At 47.3% G+C, this 20730-nt stretch overlaps 1 protein-coding gene across 5 annotated transcripts in view; it reads right to left on the reverse strand.

Annotated features, from left to right (window-relative positions):
* MGAT5 (alpha-1,6-mannosylglycoprotein 6-beta-N-acetylglucosaminyltransferase) overlaps window positions 1-20730 on the reverse strand; it is a 330034-nt gene that overhangs the window by 292452 nt on the left and 16852 nt on the right. Inside the window, exon 2 of one of the 5 annotated variants that reach the window (XM_039229961.1) lies at window positions 18427-18597. The exons of the other annotated variants lie outside the window; for them this stretch is intronic. The gene's annotated coding sequence lies outside the window, so the exon portion shown is untranslated. The remainder of the gene's footprint in view (window positions 1-18426; window positions 18598-20730) is intronic. 5 annotated transcript variants of the gene reach the window in all.

The following is a 20730-nucleotide window of genomic DNA, read 5'->3' on the forward strand; positions in this document are numbered from 1 at the left end:
GGACAACCACACAGTCGCCCAGCTGGCAGGCCGCACAGCCAAGGACATGAACCCCAACTGTCTAACCATGGAGCTCTCGCGCATCACCTCTGTGCTGGCCCCTCGCTGACCTTTCACTTGAGTGCTAACCAAGAATGACGTCTTAGGTGTGACAAGCCATCGTCAGGTGCTGGGTGCCAGGGCACAGGGAGGGCCAGCTGTGTCCATGACACTGGCCGACCCCTCCCCCCACCCCACCCCCAGGAACAGCTGCTGCCCCTCCTCATCAGCCTTTCCCGCCAGTGGCTCTGGCAAGCCAGTGGGCATTTGCAGGAGTGGAAACTGAGGCACACCACATGAGGCCGGGCTGTACCAGGAAACCAGTCAGGCACACGTGTTTACCAATTTTTTGGATGTAAATCCAGACTCATTCTGGGCAAAACAGCAATACAGAGCTCCGGAATCTGCACTTTCACTACCCAGATGATTCCTTTGCAAGCCCAGGATCACTGCCCTTCTCCAGAGCAGCAAGTTTCAAGGCACAGTTGAGAGAAGGAGGGAGCTCTTAAAAAAAAAAAAAAATCCCACCACTCCCCAACCAAAACAAAACAGATAAACAAACCCAGAATCTTCTAGGAGGGAAGAATAAGAAGATGAGCTACAAATAGTGATTAACTTCCCAACTTCATGAGCCAGAGTAAAGCACCAGCCGGTTTTCTCTCTGAGCAACCTTGTCACGATTCAAATGAGTTAACACTCCTGTCTCCACGGATTCACTTAGCAGGCTCCTTGCAAGCGAACAGAAAAGGAGTGTGGAGTGAGAAACAGAGAGAGAAGGAAGAGAAAAAGACTAAAGGGTAGAAGGAGGGAGGAAGGGAAGGAAAGAGAGGGTAGTTCTGGGGAAGCCTTTTATATGACAAGGGCAGAAATAACAGACACACACACAGACACATAGATAATCAATAGGATTTAGGCCAGCAGTGTCCAAAAGAAATATAATGAGAGCCACATACGTAAATCTAAATATTCTCCAAGCCACATTACAAAGTAACAAGGAGCAGGTGACATTCATTTTGATAATGTATTTAACCCAATATAGACAAAATATTATTGCAAAATATGTAATTGATACTAATCGTTAATGAACTTGTTCATATTCCTTTCTTCACACCAAGTCTTCACAACTCGATGAGCATCTTTATTTCCCTAGATTAGTGCTTAGCACATTCACCGCACAACATTCAATGTGTATGTTACATTTCCAGCAGAGCTCAATTCAGAGGAGTTGAATTTCAAGTACTCAACAGCCGCACACAAGTGGCTAGCACACGTGGCTAGTGGCTACCACGATGGGCAGCCCAGTAGACAGAGGGGTGGGTAAAGAGGAAGAGAAGCGGTAGGAATATGGCCTTGAACAAGGAACTAAGGGGGTGGGACATCAAGCCTCATCTATGACCCATAGTCTGTGCTTATAAGGGGTTAGGGGTTATCAGTTTTCAGACTCAACAGAACATACCTTAGCACAATTTGCTAAGACGTATCTGGTGTCCCCATTTCTGTGCCCAAAAGTATCAAGCCCACAGCTGAAGAACAGGAACCCTATGGTCATTCAGCAACGTTATGCTCAGCTGTACAGCACACACATCCACCAGACATTAAGCAGCAACCTGAACCCTCCACAGCCACCCACATAGAGCTCAGCCCTCCAAGGGAAACAGCCAGAGAGCAAAGCTCCTGTCTCTGCCCCCAGGCACTAACTCCACCAAAGGAAATCAAAGACGGGTACCACTTGCAGCGGGCAGAATGGTCCCCCACAGACGTCTCTGTCCCAACCCCCAGGACCTATGAACATGTCACCTGACAAGGTGAAAGGGCCTTTGCTGATATGATTAAGTTAAGGATCGTAAAAGGAGAAGATGCTCCTGGGTTATCCAAACGCACCAAAGGTAATCACAAGGTCCTTATAAACAGGAGCCGGGAGGGTCAGAGTGAGAGAAGCAGAAGTCAGGGTGGTGCCAGAAGTCAAAGTGATTTGCTTACTAGCTTCGAAGATGGAGTGATGAGCCACAGAATACAGGGCTGCCGCTAGCAGCTGGGAGAAAGGGTCTCCCCCAAAGCCTCCAGGAAACATGGAGTCCTGCTGACAACCTTTCTGTAGCTCCAAGAGACCTATTTTGGACTTCTGATCTCCAGAACCATAAGTTAACAAATTTGTGTTGTTTAAAGCTACTGGCTAGCAATTTATTATAGTGGTGTATAAAGTACACCATTTGTGGGGTTTTTTGTTTTGTTTTGGAGTGAGAGTGTGCAAGTGAGTTAGGGTGGAGAAAGGGGGAGAGAGAGAGAATCCTACGAGGGGGCAGAGAGAGAGAGAGAGAGGGAGAGGGAGGGGGAGAAGTGGGGTTTGCCCACAGGAGGGCTGGAGCTCACAAACCAAACCTGAGCCAAAGTCAGATGCTTAACCGAATGCACCACCCAGGTGCCCTCTAATTTACCATTTGTACAGTAGTCAGCCAGACAACACACATTGGTTAAAATGACCCTTCAAGATATCAGTAGTAGTAACTATAGTAATGGACACCGTCTATTGAGGTCTTATTAAAAGCACCTTCCTGGATGCTCCACAAACATTTTTTAAAATACACTTTTCCTTGGGGCGCCTGGGTGGCTCAGTCGGTTAAGCATCCAACTTCAGCTCAGGTCATGATCTCACGGTTCATGGGTTTGAGCCCCGCGTCCAGCTCTGTGCTGACAACTCACAGCCTGGAGCCTGCTTCGGATTCTGTGTCTCCCTCTCTCTCTGCCCCTTCCCTGTTTGCACTCTGTCTCTCAAAAATAAATACATGTTGGGGCGCCTGGGTGGCTCAGTCGGTTAAGCGTCTGACTTCGTCTCAGGTCATGACCTCACAGTTCGTGGGTTCAAGCCCTACACTGGGTGCCGTGCTGACAGCTAGCTCAGAGCCTGGAGCCTGTTTCAGATTCTGTGTCTCCCTCTCTCTCTGACCCTCCCCTACTCACACAGTCTCTCTCTTTCTCAGAAATAAATAAAACATTTAAGAAATTTAAAAAATTAAAAAATAAATAAATACATGTTAATAAGATAAAATACACTTTTCCTTTTGGAATAATTCTGGAATTGCTGAAAAGTTGCCAAGATGGTACAGATTCCCTGTATGCTGCCCAGAGTCCCTAACATGAACATCTTACACAACCACGATGCATTTCTCAAAACCCGGCATTCAATGTCCGTACCAAGCCATTATCTCAACTATGGATTGTGTTGGATTCCACCAGCTCTCACAAGTATGTTATCTTCCCAAGAACCCGAAGAGGTGAGTACCATTCTGCTTCCCATATGATGAAGGGTGAGGGTGATCAGTCACTTGCTCAGGGTCACAGCATTGAAGAAGTGGCAAGGCTTTTAAACTTGGTTCCTTTGCGTTCACCCCTACGCCGTAAGCTGCCCTGTCTTGTCATCCCCATTTTATAGGACAGGGAAAACCGAGAGGCGAGTTACCTGAAGGCACACTCAGAGGAGCAACAGCAAACCTGGATGTACGGTTCGCCAAAGGTCCTGCTGCGGCAACACCCCCTCCCGTCTCCCAAAAGCCATAAACACATCGTGATGACTGTGATGATGAATAAGGAGATCACGCCCCTGAAAGTGCCTCCCTATTCTAGGACCACGGAAACTAAGAGCTTTCTTGTCACTCTCACAGTGAAGGGGACCCAAGAGGGCCCACTGGAATGTCCTTCACAAGGCGCATTTCTCTAAGAACACGCCGCAGAAGGGACTGCCATCAATAACTGTGCTACGTCTAGCCTCGAGCAAACCACCGGGGGCCTGGCTTTGGGGTCGTAACAGCACGATTACAACGAACTCCTTTAAAACGTTCTTCTCCTGGGGGATCCCCAACCTCAAACCCATAGAGCCCCTGCATGTGAGCACCTGAGCAAAAGGAGCAGGAAGAAAAGCTTTTCCCACCTGGCTGGTAACCTCGCACAGCACTATGCTGAGCGAGGGGGCGGGAGCTAAGGCAAATTCACCTGGGGCGCCCCCATCAAGCTTGTTCATTCTGCTCCTAGCCCTTTATTTCCTTGGTGGCACTGCATGACCTAGCACGCCTCTGGGCACCCTAGCAGTTGTTTTCGAAGGGTGGCTCCCAGACCAGCAGCACCCGGAAACCTGTCAGAAATGCAAATTCTAGGGGCGCCTGGGTGGCTCAGTCAGTTGAGTGTCTGACTCTTGATTTGGGCTCAGGTCATGATCTCGCAGCCCTTGAGTTCTACCCTGTGCTGGGCTCTGCACAGACAGTGTGGAGACTCTTTCGGATTCTCACTACCCTTCCTCCGCTCACATTTTCTCTCTCCCTCTCCCTCAAAATAAATAAACTTCAAAAAATAAAAATAAAAGAAATGCAACTTCTAAGGCCCCACACCAGGCTTACAGAATCAGAAACTGTGGGGGTGGGCTCCACAGTCTGAGCCCTAACAAGCCCTCCAGGTGTGACTAACACAGGCTATTGTTTGAGAACCACTAAGCTCTATGCACCGGACCCATGCCGACCTATGACCTGGAAATGGTATTTGGAAAGGTGTCTACGAATAAACACCATGTCGTATAACAACAGTGGGTCCAGGAAAGAAGCTCACAGTCCAACTGAGGTAAGGAGCAGCGCAGGCCACCAGCCTAGCTTGTGCTGGGTGCTAGGGGCCCATCCTTGGCTTCCTGGAGCTTAAAGCACAGGAGAGCTTGAAAATCAAGCAACCCTACATACAGATGAAAACAGAATTACAAACCGTGGCAGACACTATGAAAGAAAAGAATGGGGGTAAGGAGGCACCACAGAGAATGGTGGGGACCTATTTTCACCTCTGTGATCCAGGGAGGCCTCCTGAAGGAAGGAATAATCAGGCTGGCATAGGAAGAGGAGCAGGAGTTGGCCAAGAATAGAGGGAAGGAAGCAAACATTCTTGATAGAGGACAAGCTTGTGCAAAGGCCCTGGGGAAGAAGAGAGCTTGATGCTTTAGAGAAGCCGGGGTGGGTAGAAAACTCAGAAGGAGGTAGGAGTAACTGCCCTAGGGAAGTTGCCTGGCCTAGGATCACGCTGTACCACATAGGCTTCACCAAGAGTATGAGATGGAGGGGCGTCTGGCTGGCTCAGTCGGTTGAGCACCCGACTTTGTCGGTCATGATCTCGTGGTTCATGGGTTTGAGCCCTACATTGGGCTCTGTGCTGACAGCTCAGACCCTGGAACCTGCTTTGGATTCTGTGTCTCCCTCTCTCTCTGCCACTCCCCAACTAGTGCTCTGTCTCTCTCAAAAATAAACAAAAACATTTAAAAAAATTTTTTAAAGTTATGAGATGGAATCTAAGGTTATAAAGATGCCCCTGAATTTTAGGCAGAATACTGACAATAAACATAACATTCAGCACTGGTCTAAATACTCCACATAAACATGTAATCCTTAACAACCACTCACACGCAGGTTCTCATATCATCATCATCTGCACTTCACAGATGAGGACAGAGGTTAATTAAGTTGCTCTGTGTCACCCAGGTAGTCAAAAATTAGAACAGAGCTGAACCATTCGGCATGCAAGCTCTCCTGCCTCACAGCTGCCTCTCGGTAGGAGAGGGAAGTGGTGCGCTGATGGCAGCATCCGGGTTTGCATTTCCAAAAGTTCTCTGTGGATGCTGTGTATATAGAAGTAAGCAGAGGCCACTGCATCGTCTAGGCAAGAAATGGCAGTGACGTGGGCCAGGGCGGTGGTGGAGACAGCCGTCTAAGCACAGGAGTGCCCAGGCAGCAGAGAAAGAATGGCTTCTCCCAGAGGCTGTCTGACAAGTTCTAAAAGTCCCGAACAAAGTCAGTACACGCCCTCACCCATCCCTGCATCTCCCATCACAGAATTAGACTAAGGGCTGAAAAGAGGGCTCCCCGTCCTGTGGGACTAACCCAAAACACAGGGCTACCATTGTGACAGAAATATCACACTCGGCCTCTTCGATCTGAGCCACTGCTATTCCTAAACTTTAGCATTTTGAGGAAAAAGCCCTTCCTTGTTTCGAAAGGATGCTGTTACTCACCAGGAAAGGTCACAAATGGTCAGACAGCCTCACGCAGGACCCTCAAAAACACTGATCAGAATCAAACATAGATGTAAGAAGAAGCTTCTTGCTCGCACTTGAGCAAGGAGTTTCATTTAACTGCCCTGATTGCCTCACACCTCATTAACGAGGGTAGGACAGCACATTTGTCAAAGTGGCTTGCAAAAGACCCACCTATGACTTGGTAAAATGTATGGGTCTTGGAGAGAGCTGCTATTCAGCCATTTTCCTGGGCTAGATTGAGAATCTGAGGGGTGTTGGGGCACCTGGGTGGCTCAGTTGACTCGAGCATCCGACTTCGGCTCAGGTCATGATCTCACAGTTCGTGAGTTTGAGCCCCGCATCGGGCTCTGTGCTGAGAGTCTGGAGCCTGCTTTGGATTCTGAGTCTCCCTACCTGCCCCTCCCTCCCCTGCTCGTGCTCTGTCTCACTCTCCAAAATGAATAAACATGAGAAAAAAAATTTTTTAGAGTCTGAGGGGTGTGATCAGTGCTGGCCGACTTCAGATGAAAGGGTCATCTTACAGAGCCTGAGAATCAGAGCCGCTGACAGATCTGTGCTGGCTGTGGGGACACGCCAACCGCCCGGTGGGGCCGCTGGGTTTCCTGTCTCCCGTGACAGGTGGAATGCGGGCTCTGCTGGGCTTCCACTCTCCCCAAAGGGGCCCTGCTTCCGCCCGCCGCCTGGCACGTGCTGACGCAGGAGGGCAGATCAAGGGTGGAGCCTGGGGGAAGGGTGGGCAGTTCCTTAGGTAAATCAGTCACAGCCTCCTTACCTCAGTTCCAAACGGGCCACATGGATGTCAGAGCTTTGAAGGGCTCTGTCTTAAAACGCTACACAAGTGGGCAAACCGCCCCTCAGAAGCTTTCTCTTGCATATCTGTCCACTCCCCCAGCATTCATGTGTCCCATATTCTTCCTCCTTACCCTCACTGCCTTAATTAGCCAGCAGGTCTCTGTCTTCCTAGGTTGAAGCTTTAACACGGAGTGAGTGGAAAATGCTAGGTCTTCCTCTTATTTATTGAGGCAACCACCTCTTGTTTCCTGAGGGCTCCTGTATTTTTCCCCTATAGGATACCAGACCTTAAAAAGAAAGCCACAGTCCTGCCAGGGCCGCACAAGAAGCTTCTAATGATGCAGGCAAGATAGAGGGACAGGATCGGAAGGAGAACCCCATCTCTCTGGGCCTCAACCCCCAAAGCCTTAGGCCTGGGTGCCACTCCCTTCCCGAGGAGCCATAACCACCTGCAAACGAGCTGCTCCGCAAACGCTCCAAGAAGCACGCAAGTCGGCCCTGAGCAAACAGTCCTCGAGTGGCCTGTAAGATGCCGAGTGAGTGGCTTAATCACCCAGCAGGGTCTAGTATGCGATACATAAAACTCCTCCGAGACAGCCAGCCTGTAAATGGAAAGCATTATCATTTGTAACAGGATTAACAATAGCAGAGGCTTGAAACAAACACACGCCACTGGATTACTTTTCTGACCTCTTCAGGGAGGCCACTGGGTTCAAAGGAGGGTTTTATTTCTCTGTTTTTAAATAAGACAGCATCTCCCACCATGTGACAGCAGGCTCCCTCTCCAGGGAAATTAGTCCCTGTGCATCTGTCCTGCCAATGACAGGCTGTGTGAAGTTCAGGGGGTCAAAACGAAACAAAAAAGTGTGGTGTGGAGGAAGGTGCAGTGTAATTTTACAATGCTGATTCGAAAAAAAAAAAAAAAAAGGCCAAATATCTGATCAAGCATCAGCACCTTTAAAAAGGCTTAAGGGGGGGCGGGGGGGACACCTGGGTGGCTCAGTCAGTTGTCTCTGACTTTGTCTCAGGTCATGATCTCACGGTTCATGGGTTCAAGCCCTGCACTTACAGCTCAGAGCCTGGAACTTGCTTCGGATTCTGCTTCAGATTCTGCGTCTCCTCCCTCTCTCTCTCCCCCTCCCCTACTCCAGCTCTGTCTCTTTCTCTCAAAAATAAACATTAAAAAATAAATACATATATACATACATAAAAAGGCTAAAGAGGGTCAAAGTCCTATGTTGTAGTGTTTCTAAGGCTGTTTCTTGAACTGCCTGAGGGGGTCGGCTGGGGTGGGGGTCCGTGCCTTGGGACTGAAATGGGGGAAAGGCCTGAGACCTGCCTTTTTAACATGCTCCTTCAGTCCTTATATAAGTGATGCTGCAAACCACTGCCCTACTTTATTAATGCACTGCTGATCTATAGCTGGAGTCAGAGAACCGTTCATGCTTTTAAAACTAAGAGGGGTGCCTGGGTGGCTCAGTCGGTTAAGCATCCGACTTCGGCTCAGGTCATGGTCTCATGGTTTGTGGGTTTGAGCCCCGCGTCGGGCTCTGCTGACTGCCAGCTCAGAGCCTGGAGCCTGTTTCAGATTCTATGTCTCCCTCTCTCTCTGATCCTCCCCTGCTCATGCTCGCTCTCTCTCTCTCTCTCTCACATAAATAAATAAAACATTTAAAAAAAAGTTTTTAAACTAAGAGAGTCTAGGGGCGCCTGGGTGGCTCAGTCGGTTGAGTATCTGACTTCAGCTCAGGTCATGATCTCGAGGTTCAGGAGTTTGAGCCCTGCGTTGAGCTCTGTGCTTACAGCTCAGAGCCTGGATCCTGCTTTAGATTCTGAGTCTCTCTCTCTCTCTGTCCCTCCCTTGCTCCTGTCTTGTCTCCCTCTCTCTCTCAAAAATAAATAAATATGAAAAACAAATAAGTAAAATAAAACTAAGACAGTCTCAATCACAACTGCATGTAACTTGGAGATAAAACATAGTTCACCGTGTTCATCAGCCAAGTCTCTAGCCCCACATCTTTCAATAGAGAGCTCATTATTAGAAACAATAAAAAGACATTGATTATACATTTACTTCATTTCTTTTCCTCCACCAAGGTCTCTGTGGACTAGCAGTGATCTAAAAAAGTCAACATCTGGAGACAGAAGGGAGAGTTGTCCCCACGGAAGTGAAGTTCCTGCAAGGTTCACTTCCTCATGCTCTGTCAGCCAGATAATTATGCAAAATGCAGACACAGTCCAACCTCGACTCTTTCCAAACCTGAGTCAGAGAAGGCAGAGCGGCAACGAGAATCAAAGGACATAGAACATGGAGAGAGAGGGGTGTAGGTTTGGCAAGAGCCCAATTTACAGCAGCCTCAGATCCAGACTTGCAACATGTGGAAGTCACAGAGCCTCCCAGAGATACAATGGAGTTGAAACAGAAGGCATTTAGTCATGTAACTTTGAACTGATATCTCATTACCAGACCATGCCACCTATAGTGCACTGTCTCCACATATTTGTAACTCCTATAATTATCTTCCAAGAAGCATGATTAAGTTGTATTATGTTTCCCTGTGTTAAAAAGCATTCAGTTCTCCTAGGTAAACATTTAAGATTCCCTATGGTGTTTCTAATCTTAATATACATTTGCTCACTTTTTATATCGGAAGGCTCAAATGACAGAAGAAGCCCAGTCTCTGCACTCAGATGCAACCTGTAGAGCGGAAGAGCCCAACTCTAGCACCCGTATGATTCCCTAGCTACCAGAGATGACTACTAGAAACCTCCAGGCATGGGTGTCAGGAGGGACAACAGAGGGAATTTCCAGATTAACATCTCCTCGACTGGAACTTCATGTCTTTGGTATATTGCCGGCCCTGTGGCAGCCATGAACTAGGGGATAATTTACATGGACAGCTTCTCTGAGCGCAGAAGAATAGGACAGATCTTGATTCAAGGGTTTGCTTTTCACTAAGTGAAGCTCTTCCTCCTTCTGCCTCAATGGCCTTGTTGTGTTCTTTTAAGAAAACGATAAGCAAGCTGCCATCCAAAACCTACGAGGCCAAGGGAAGGTAATTTTATGGTGCCCGATCTAAGTACTTAGTTCTCTGGAAGCCACTTCACTCAAATTCGATGTCTAACAGCTCCGTGCTGATTACGTGCTTACGGTTTGCCCGGTCCCAAACTATTCTCAGACCTATTCTGTGCCCTGACCGCCAACAGATGTAGACTCTACTACGCGGGCAGCCCTGCCTGCTGGCCTTCTCACTAGGGCAACTCCCCAGAGGCCCTGTGGAAAGCTGGAGAAAGGATGAGAGAGGTGAAGGCTCCTTCCAAGCCCCATCACTCTGGGGATGCCACATCTATGCGCACCCTTCTTCCTGAGTACAGCCCTTGCTGGGCAGCCCCTTTCCAATTCTAGATCTCACTGGGCTCTGGCAAACCTATTTCTCCTCTTGCCTCCTCAGCCCTAGGGTTGATATTGGTCTTCCACTGCTGTGAGTCCCTGGGTGCCTCGTGGTATCTGGCCAGCACCTCTGTGACTGACTGTTCCTGTCATTAGTCTTCATTCAAACCGTGTGGGGTGAATTCTGTTTCCTGCCGAGCTCTGATATTGCCTCTCACTCCGAACATAAATTACAAGTGAGATGAAATGCAGAGATGTGGGCTTGTTAACCTGGTATATGCACTAGGCTAAAAAGTGCTAATAAGGCAAATCCTTGAACCTAACTCCTTGAACCTAACTCCTAATCCAACCAGAGGACAGCAACCCTGAGATACAGGGGTAGGGCCTTCAGACCCTCTGTAGTAGGTATATGGGGATTTTTTTTTTTAACTTCCCCTGTGCTTTGCACAGCCTGCACACTAACAGGAAAAAGAACTCTGTGGCACCCAAGGAACATTTCAACCTCCTCTGGGGAATACAATCAGCAAGGAGGATAATGATAATAGCTACCTGTCATGGACCTTGTACACATTTCACAACAGCCCTGTGAGGAGGCATTCTTTGTCTCCAACTGACAGATGAGCACACAGATTCAAAGAAGTTTCCATGGATAAACAACGTGTCCCGAGCCCCACACCCCAGATGGGCCAATGCTGTTCTTTCCTCTCCACTGCACTGGTTCTTAAAAGAAGGAAATAAGGATTCACGGTCTCCAAATTACTCCTGAACCAGGCCTACAGGGATCAGGCTCCCAAGTTTTAGGCAAATCAAAAACACCAAAGTCTTAAAGAGAATTTTAATCCCCGGGACTAACCTAGATCAGAAACTGTAACGAGAGCTCTCTGTGATAGAAATGAAAACAATGTGTAACGTTTGTCTGTATGGTATAACATGTACATACAATCCCACTGTGGATATAAGTGTGGATGTGTGGGTCTGTAATGACTATTCATGCACAAAACTCGTCAGCAACAGTTTTCTCTAGAAAAGTGGGAGAGCTCCGCTCTTCTGTGCTGTTTGAATTTTCTGCCATGAGCGTGAAACTTAATTTCTTATTTAAAGATGAGGAAGGAAGGGAAAGAGAAGTAGAATGGCTGATCTGAACACACAGACCAATGGTTCTCAACCTCAGCTGCACACTGGGTTCACCTGCAATCAGTCAGGTCCCACCTCCAGAAGTTCAAACTTAATTGGTCTGTCATATGGCGTGGGCACCGAGAATCTCCAGACGATTCTAAAGGGCAGGCAGAGCTGAGAGCCACTTCCCCAGTCTTAGTCTGTTAGGGTAAAATTTAAACCCCAGGAGAAAAGGGGGGGGAGGGGGTCTGAACTTTTTGTATGCCATGGACCCCACTGGCAAATGAGTGTGATCCCGGGATGTTTGAATAATTTTTTTCCAAATGCATCAAATGAAACTCAAAAAAGTTCAGAGTAAGCAAACTATACTCAGATTTAGTTATCACGCTAGTTTTTAATTGTGATACAAAAATGGATGCCCTTTACCAAGACACCAGGTAACAAGACCTAAGAGCAGGTGTTATCTGCCATCGCTGTGAAGAAGTGAGGAGTGTAATAATATTTGGGGATATCTGCAACCACTGAAATGTGATATTAAGTTAGTGGTGACAAAATGGGGATACTTCTATAAAACTTTTTAAGTTTTTATTTATTTTGGAAGAGAGGGAGAGGGAGGGAGAGACAGTGAGAGCAAGAGAGAAAGAGCAAGAGAGAAAGCGTGCACACAAATGGGGGAGGGGCAGAGAGAGAGCCCCCAGCAGGCTCCACATTGTCAGCACGGAGCTCCCCATGTGGGGGCTAGAACTCACGAACCATGAGATCGTGACCTGAGTCGAGATCAAGAATTGGACGCCTAGCCAAGCCACCCAGGCGTACCACATCAGGATACTTCTAATCCTACTGTGGCCGGTTGCCTATGTTAACAAATGAATAAGGAACAGAGTGCGGAGGGGAGGTGCTGTTACAGCACAGAGTTCCAGGAGCCATTCATCAGTTCTATCACCAGGTGAAAGATCTCAAACCTGGGGGGGGGGGTAATGCTAATTTCCAGGAGAGACTGCTCCTTTCTTCTTTCTTTCTTTCTTTTCTTTTTTTTTTTCTAACTCTGTTAGGCTCCTTCAAGCCATGAAAATTACATTTCCTGAAAACTAACTCCCTTGTATATTTTAATTACAGCAATATTTTTCAAGTACCACTTCCTGTGAAAGGATCTCTGTTTCTTCCACTAAAAAGATTCAACTGTTTTTATCTTCCTCCAGACATCCATCACATGAATGCCAATATCTTGGGATTTAAAAGGAGGTTTTCAAAACTTTCTAAGTGTTTAATCGATTGGTTCCTTCTCATACAGTGCTACGCTGCCTGCATAGAATCAAAGTGCTTTTTTTCTTTAAACTGAATTTAGAATATGCCTTACTATGTCTTGAGTGACCATTATACTTCAGGTACAGTGCTAGGCTCTCTTCCTGAGTTAGTTCTGATGCCCTCAACTGTGTTGAACTATTAGCCCATCTTACTAATACAGAAATGAAGTGATTAGGAATTTCAAAACAGAGCCTGAGGTTATAACTCTTGGCTGGGGGGGGGAGGACTCCAAATACATTATCATCTGTGTTGAAATTCCAGTTATAAATGAAAAGGTAGTTATTTTTAACTAGACAATAAAGTATTTTCCTGGGGTTGGGAGGGACCTGCACACCCACTTACCCCAGCAACAGACAGAGTTAAGTAGCTCACGGGTCTATTCTTCTTCACAACCACGTTTCTAAAGACTCCAGAATGACTTTTAAACTCCTTCCATGCTTCCTCCATTCATGAAGGAGTGACAATACTTCACATAGATGCAGACAGAAGCACAGCCGGACCCAGCAAAGCACATGTCTTCATGCAGAGGTGAAGCCCCGGCTTCGGGGACAGGCATCCGGCACTCCCAGGGCCTGGCTACAAGATGTCCACAACAGGCTGGGGAGGGTCTGCTGGCCACGGACAGCATCATGACCTTCAAACAGGAGAGTTCCTATTCCAAAACTACAGGAGGGCTTGTGAAATGACCTGACTCAAACATGGTGACTTGAAATGTTCTCAAAACTCATTTCCTTTGATTTAATATCTGAAATGGGGTTGGGAGTAGCGGGTAGCATTATTTTGTCTTCTGACCCCTACGAAATCAGTTCCTCAGGAACGCATTTAACGACATGCGGACAAGCTCATAATTAATGAGTTGTTTCAACATTAACTAAGCACCGTGAAAGAACTCAGGATGACGCCCCAAACTGTCCTTAAAACAGAATAAAGGCTGGGGCAAGGAGCGCACCAGAGATCAAAGGAAAACACAGGCTCACCAACATCATGGACACCTTTAATGCAGCCCTGGAGGGAGTCCCAGAGATGTGCCCTTTGTTCTTTCTTATCAGTCTCTGCCATCAGAGTGCAAGTCCAGAAGAGGCAAGCATAAGAGGAAACTGGAGGTGGGATGGGGAGCATCAAGGAGAAAGAACCAGCATTTATTGAGTCCTAGCAAGTTTAAGGGACTTTCACATGTGTCATTAACTCCTTTAATTTTTCCGAAAACCTATCAAATAATCACCTCTCCAGTTTTAAGATGAAACAGATGTCAGAGAGGTTAGGCAACTTGCCCGGAGGCACAGAACAGCAGAGTGAGAATTAGAAGCCAGGTCACCTTGGCTCAGGACCAGTCTGTTCTTCCATGCCCTGTCCCTCACTCTCCCAGATCTTATGAGTTAGTATCAGCTCAAATTTCAACATCAAGGAAAAAGGTATCGCAGATTCCAAAGAAACAAAAAAAAAAAAAAAAAAAAAAAACTTCCCTAAGTCCTAATCTCTTGGGGAAAGGGGAGAACATCCGTGAATATCCAGGAAGTCAGAAAAGAAGGGGGGAAAAAGTCCAATTTAAAAAGAAAAAACAAAAACCAAAGACCCAATCTTCCCAAAACAGGGTTCAGGGTTGAGATGAATTCTAGAAACGAATGAAGTTGGTGGGTCTTCAGATTCTACAAGGAATATTAAACACATAGTCCGTGGTCAAAGAAGGTGGTCTGTAGCACATAATGGGTTGGCAAGGAGCCAGTCACTCCAGGGAAAACGTATGCCCTTTCTAGGTCCCCACCCTTACCTGGTCAACCAAGAAATGGTGACAGAGACACAGGAGACACAGAACTCTTGTTTCAGCAGGCCATGTGACCCGCTCCTCCATATGACTTCACCCCCAGACACGGCTGTCCGAGGACTGTCCCACTAACGACACCAACAGTCTGCTCCACCACTTTAGTCACCTATCTCATTCGTAAGGAGTGAGCAGGCACCCCTAAGATATGTTCATTTTAAAATAATGAACATGTATAGGTTACTAACATATAGGCCCTTGATTTTAATGAAAAAAAAAAAAGTAAGTTAAGCTTTTCACATGTTTCCCCATACCCCAAGGGTTATCCGGCATTCCAAATTTTGGAAATCACTGGCCTGGCTTGGAACACGGTGGCCACCTGGAGCCCAATAACCTTTACCTTCATTCCACCTGAGCCACATCGCTGACATCTTATCCAGGTCAGCTGTCCTGGTTTCCACGCCCAACACTGATGACCTGTCCCCATGCCTAAGAGTCCTGTTTCCATTTTCTAGGGCTCGGAGCAGGCCCCTCCCAAATTCCCCTGCCTCCCTGAGCCATTTATTACCACAGCCGTCTCTTCCCCCAAGTCCTCATCTTCCCACTCTCCTCATTCAGCAAAATCCCCAACAAACCTGTACTCGGGCAGCTCAGCAGCACCAGGAAAAAGCAGATAAATACACAGAAAGCAGCTGAACAGTGTTACCAGGTGACTTCCCACTCTCACCCTCCCTGGCTCTTCTAACCATCTGAAATTCGGGCTTTTTCTTATCCTCGGGGTGCTCCAATTTCTCTTTACCCTCCACCAACGATTCCAAACCGGCACCTCCTTCCTCGGGTCTATTTCCAGAAACCTGCTTGACCTGCTTCATCCATCCACTCAACCATTCCTTCATTCATTCCAACATGTACTGAGCACCTCCCGAGTCTGTGTTGTTCCCGTAGGAAAAGAACTGAATCTCACAGCACTAACATTCTGTCAGTCATGGGGAGATGATGCAAATAAAACCATTACACAACAGGGAGCGGGCAGGGGCCAGAAAAATCTGGTTGTCAGACGTGACCTGCTTCGCTTCCTTCCCACCTCTCCCCTTTCCATTTTTTCTAATTGAAACTAAAATCACTTATCATTGAATTAATTCTTAAAATGCACAATTCAGTGGCATTTAGTACAATGACAACCTTGTGCAACCTCCACCTCTGTCTAGTTCCAAAACATTTTAATCACCTCAAAAAGAAACCCCAGACCCACTAAGCAGTTACTCCCCATTCGCCCCTTCGTTCCAACTCCCTGAAGCCACTAACCTGCCTTCAGTCTGCCTAGGGAGGGGGATTTACCTATTCTGGATACTTCCTGGCTGCCCACAGCTCTGCTCCTCCAGATTTCTCACCTCCAGGCTTCCCCCTTCCTACTCCTTCCCCTCACTCCTTCCTCTTTCTCCCCCTGCCCCTGGAGGGCTTCTTCCCTCCTCCGGACTGTAATGATCCAACACTTGAGGCGGTGGTCCTGAGAGCCCAAACCAGCTCCTGCCTACATCTTCAAAATCCCCTCTCCAACTGGCTCTTTCATTCTTTAAAAAACACCTCACCCTAAATCCTCCTGCCCTCAGGATTGCTCCAATACCCTCCCTTCTCTTCTCAGCCTCTGATTCATTGGGCGGAATTTGCAAAGGTCTTCAGAGATTTCCACAGTAAAAACTTAGGAGGCTTCATCTCACCAGGGCCTTTTGGTCACATAATGCGCGTGGCCTTTGGTAACTGTGACTTAAACCTCTCTGTGCCTCACTTTCCTCAGCTGTGAAATGGGGATCAGAACACTTACCTAACAGGGCTTCGATGAAGAATAAATAAAAGTATCCAAAGTGCTCATAAAAATGCCAGACACACCGGAAGGGCTCAAGATATGTTATCACTACCGTCCGGATTATCTGTTTCATAAAACCCATATTCTGCTCCGGCAGCACCAGGCCTCTAGCTATGCCTACAAGGTTTCCTTTTGGCTTAGCCTCCAGGGACTGGCTCTCCCAGGGTGACGCTGTTTTCAGGGTGATGTCATACACTTTCTCAGCTTTAATCACCACCTGATGTGGGCAATGCCTAAGACCCTGGTCCTAAGCCTCCCAGGCTCAGCTCAGCTTTGCTGTGGGAGTACCCAAGATGCTTGAATTCACCATGTCCAAAGAGAAGGGTCACCCTCCCCCCTTACCCCCCTAGCCTCCTTTCTTTCCCCCAACCTCCACTTCAAGTTCCCATGATCCCTTGCTGGGATCACTATAGGAGTTTTTCCACTGCCCCAATCTCATTCCCATTCCTTCTGCCCCTCACGCTGCAGCCACAACACCCCATCTGAAAAATTAAAGCTGCCCATGTCACTCCCCTGCTGACACCCTTTCAGGAGCTCTCCACAGTTCTCAGGAGCAAGCCCGATCGCCTTTGTAGGGAAGGCACCATCTCCAACAGCCGTTCCGCCTTGCCGTCTAAAGGTGCTCCAGGAATAGCTGACGGCTGAGGCGATGCCAGAGCTACCCCACAAAACCTCTCTGCCTGGCATGCCTGACCCACCTGATGCCCCCAAATCCTGCAGCACATTTTTCAAGGCTCAGTTGAGGCATCGCCCACCAGGAAGTTTTCCCTGATGCCCCAGGTTAGACTAAGCACCCTTCCCACCTGACAGTGCCCACCATTGGGTGTTTATGGATCTGTCTTCCTCTTCAGACCCTATCGTTCTCATTCATCCATCCACCCACCCACCCATTCAACAAAAACGCCCCAGAGCCTACACTAAGCCAGGCACTAGGAATAGAAGTTAACAAGGTGGACATAGTTGCTGCCCTCAAGCAGCTGACAGTCCAGCAATGGTGACACAAGATGTGACGTCCCTCCCCTCACACACCTATACACACATACACAAACACACCACAGGAGCTACACAGTGTGGGCTCTAAAGCCAGGCTCCCGGGGTTCAAATCCTGGTTCTACCACGTGTTAACCGTAAAACTTCGACAAGTTACTTCACTTCTCTGTGTCTCAGTTTCTCTACAACTGGGATGACTTATCTACCTCACAGGTTGTTGGGAGGGTTAAAAGAGCTAACAGAAGTCTATGGGCAGTGTCCATAACTCCCTGGCACATAATAAACACGGGTAAGACTTAGCTGTTCCTATTACGATGGACACAATGGGAGTGTCTATGAGAGTTCCCCACCCTAGACACAGGGTCAGATGTTGCACTCATCTTTGTCCCTACGCTTGGCCTCTAAGTACTCAGCAGTGTTTGCTGAGCCCTACAAAGACGGCTCAGGGCCTCAGCATGGAAGACTTGTAGAGCTGGAAGTCACGCTGGAAAACATCGGACCCAACTCGTGCACTTTTGCAGTAGGGACAGGGGCTCACAGAGCTAGTTAGGGGCAGGGAAAGCACGAGATGCCAGACCTCCGACTTCCCAGACGACAGCTCCTCTTCCAGTCCCAGAAGACCCTTGTTACCCGAGCCGGCACAGCTGTTCTGCATCTTCCACGCTCTGTCATTTCCCACGGCAGAAAGGCTACCATTTGCTACCTAGGCTGCTTCATTTATCTCTGCTGCCCCTTCTCACGGCTCTCCTCCAACCCTGTTTTCTTTTTCTGTCTTGTGGCCTGTAGTCCTTACAGTCTGGATGTTCGAAAGACAATACCCAGAGATGGTTGTGTTCTTCAGGGAGCAGCTTACACAAATCACAGGAGCAGGTGCAAATCCCTGAGCCCCTCCCCCACCCCATGTCCGTCTCCTCGTCCACCAGTCACTCCAGATGGGGGAAGGCTTCATCGCCTCATCGCCGCAAGGTTTCATTTTGTTCACTCAGCGATTGTCTTTTAGGGCTGTTCCAAGGTTCAGAAGGCAGAGCCCCAAGGCACTTGGGTGTAGAAGAAAGGCCAACTAACAGCGCTCAACTGAAAGTCAAATCCCACATTTCCAACCAAACACATACCTCTTACCCATCCACCTGCTTGGCCGAGATTTCCAGCAGTGTCTGTAAATGGCACGTCATTCTTGGGCACCGCTGACTTGATGATGAATGGCAATCCGGCAGGACTTTTTTAGGGGCCTGGTGTTTACAGAACTGCTCTTAGGAAACTTTTGCTTTCACACCTCAATGGGCCTAGAAGGCAGCAAGGGAACATGACACAGGGAACAAATAAATCCTGGAGAGCTATGTGATGTTCTTTATTACTTTTCATGGTTGGGCTGCAATATCAGTTATAAGTACCTTGAGCTTCATTTATCTTCGTGTCTGCACCTCTGCTGAGTGTGTTCACGTGTGTGTGTCTGGGGCTCACGGAGGCACATCACAAGCCAGGATGTCCGACACTGGCAGTGCTATATATTCAAGTGCCGGGATTTCACTTTAACATCTCACAGTGATGATTATCCCACACAATTCTGCCTTGATGATAACCGTCATGGACAGAGTGCTAAAAACAGGGGCAGTAAATTTCATCTACACACTTTACTATTGAGGACTCTACGAATTCACTCTCTGTACCATCACAGTTACTGGCTATGAAGACATGTGCCTGGATATGGGAGTGTATGAGTCTCACTTTATCTTTCTTGTAAATGCTGAAGCAGACCTTTTCTTTTTTTTCTTTCTTTTTTTTTTTTTTTACTTAAAAAGTCAGGATAATATTTATTTTCATGGGGAGGGAAGAAGATGGGGAACAAGAAGAATTTCTGGTTGTTTTTATAAAAAAATTTTTAATGTTTATTTATATATTTATTTTTCTTTTACAGTTTATTGTCAAGTTGGTTTCCATATAACACTCAATGCTCATCCCAACAAGTGCCCTCCCCCATGCCCATCACCCCCCTTCCCCTCTTCCCCACCCCCATCAGCCCTCAGTTTATTCTCAGCATTCAAGAGTCTCTCATGGTTTGCCTCCCTCCCTCTCCCCAACTATTTTTCCCCTTCTTCTCCCCCATGGTCCTCCATTCAGTTCCTCCTAATCCACCTATACGTGCAAACATATGGTAACTCTCCTTCTCTGCCTGACTTATTTCGCTCAGCATAACACCCTCAAGTTCCACCCATGTTGCTACACATGGCCAGATTTCATTGTTTCTCATTGCCATGTAGTATTCCATGGTATAGATAAACCACATCTTCTTGATCCATTCATCAGTTGATGGACATTTCGGCTCTTTCCATGATTTGGCTATTGTTGAAAGTGCTGCTATGAACACTGGCAGACCCCTTCTTTTCAATGAAAAATGGAAAACCACTTTTGAGGAAGAGAAAAACCATCTGCCTTCCTGACAAAACCCTTTCTACATTTTTATATGAAAGAACATCCCTACGAGACATTTCTCTTGTCAAAAGGAACTTTGACCTAGCCTCACAGGCATTTCTCTTTGGCTCTATACCTAGCGTAAAAGTCCTCCTCAGAAGGTTATTCATCTGTAGATGAGGCAACTTGATCTAATATATCTCATGGAGAGTAGCCAGGTCTTGGAACCAGAGTCCAGAATTAAACCCCCCATGTGTACTTTATGAACAAGGGGGCCATAACTACCATGGATGCCTATAATTCCAGCATAATTACTAGTATCTCCTTTTACTCCCAAAAGTGTTCAGATTTGGATGATAAAATTATATGGGCACCTGACAATCATGTGAGTCACTGCAGACGAAACATTTAACTTCTCTCCAAACCTCGGTTTCACATTTGTTCAGTGAAAACAAGGGAAACTAATTTATAGGGCTGTCATCAGCATGAAATTAGACAATGTGCTCCAGGCCCCATTCCCAGGAGTGCCCGTTATTTCCCCTGAACACCAGCTAAATGCTCAAGAGGTCTACTTTCAGAGGCGTTACTCTGTATGGGAGATCCTCACCTTCTGACTATCTGTTTAAAGAAAGCACATGGATTTTCCACTTTTCATCGTGATAAGGTCTATGAAATGGTAACAGGATCTAATCTGAACCCAGCGGCTGCACAGATGACTGTCATCCACCCGACTAGAAGATGAATCACTCATGGACATTTAAGCTCCTGTCCTCCCGATCTTCTGTGCATTTTTTACTCTTCCCACAAAGATAGGATTAAGATCAAAATACATCCTACACCAGACCAAATGAGTGGGGCTCAAAATGGAGGGGAGAGATAAGAGAGCCTTCAAAAGGAGCAAAAAAAATCACCACCCCTCAACCAATGAAGTTGGTGAATTTCCTGCTTTCTCAAACTTCTTCTCAAAGGAACCCTGGCCTTAGGGATCCAATGATAGGGTAGTTTCC

This window comes from Hyaena hyaena, unplaced genomic scaffold (genome assembly GCF_003009895.1).
Source record: "Hyaena hyaena isolate Hyena2069 unplaced genomic scaffold, ASM300989v1 scaffold_41, whole genome shotgun sequence".
NCBI lineage: Eukaryota > Metazoa > Chordata > Mammalia > Carnivora > Hyaenidae > Hyaena > Hyaena hyaena.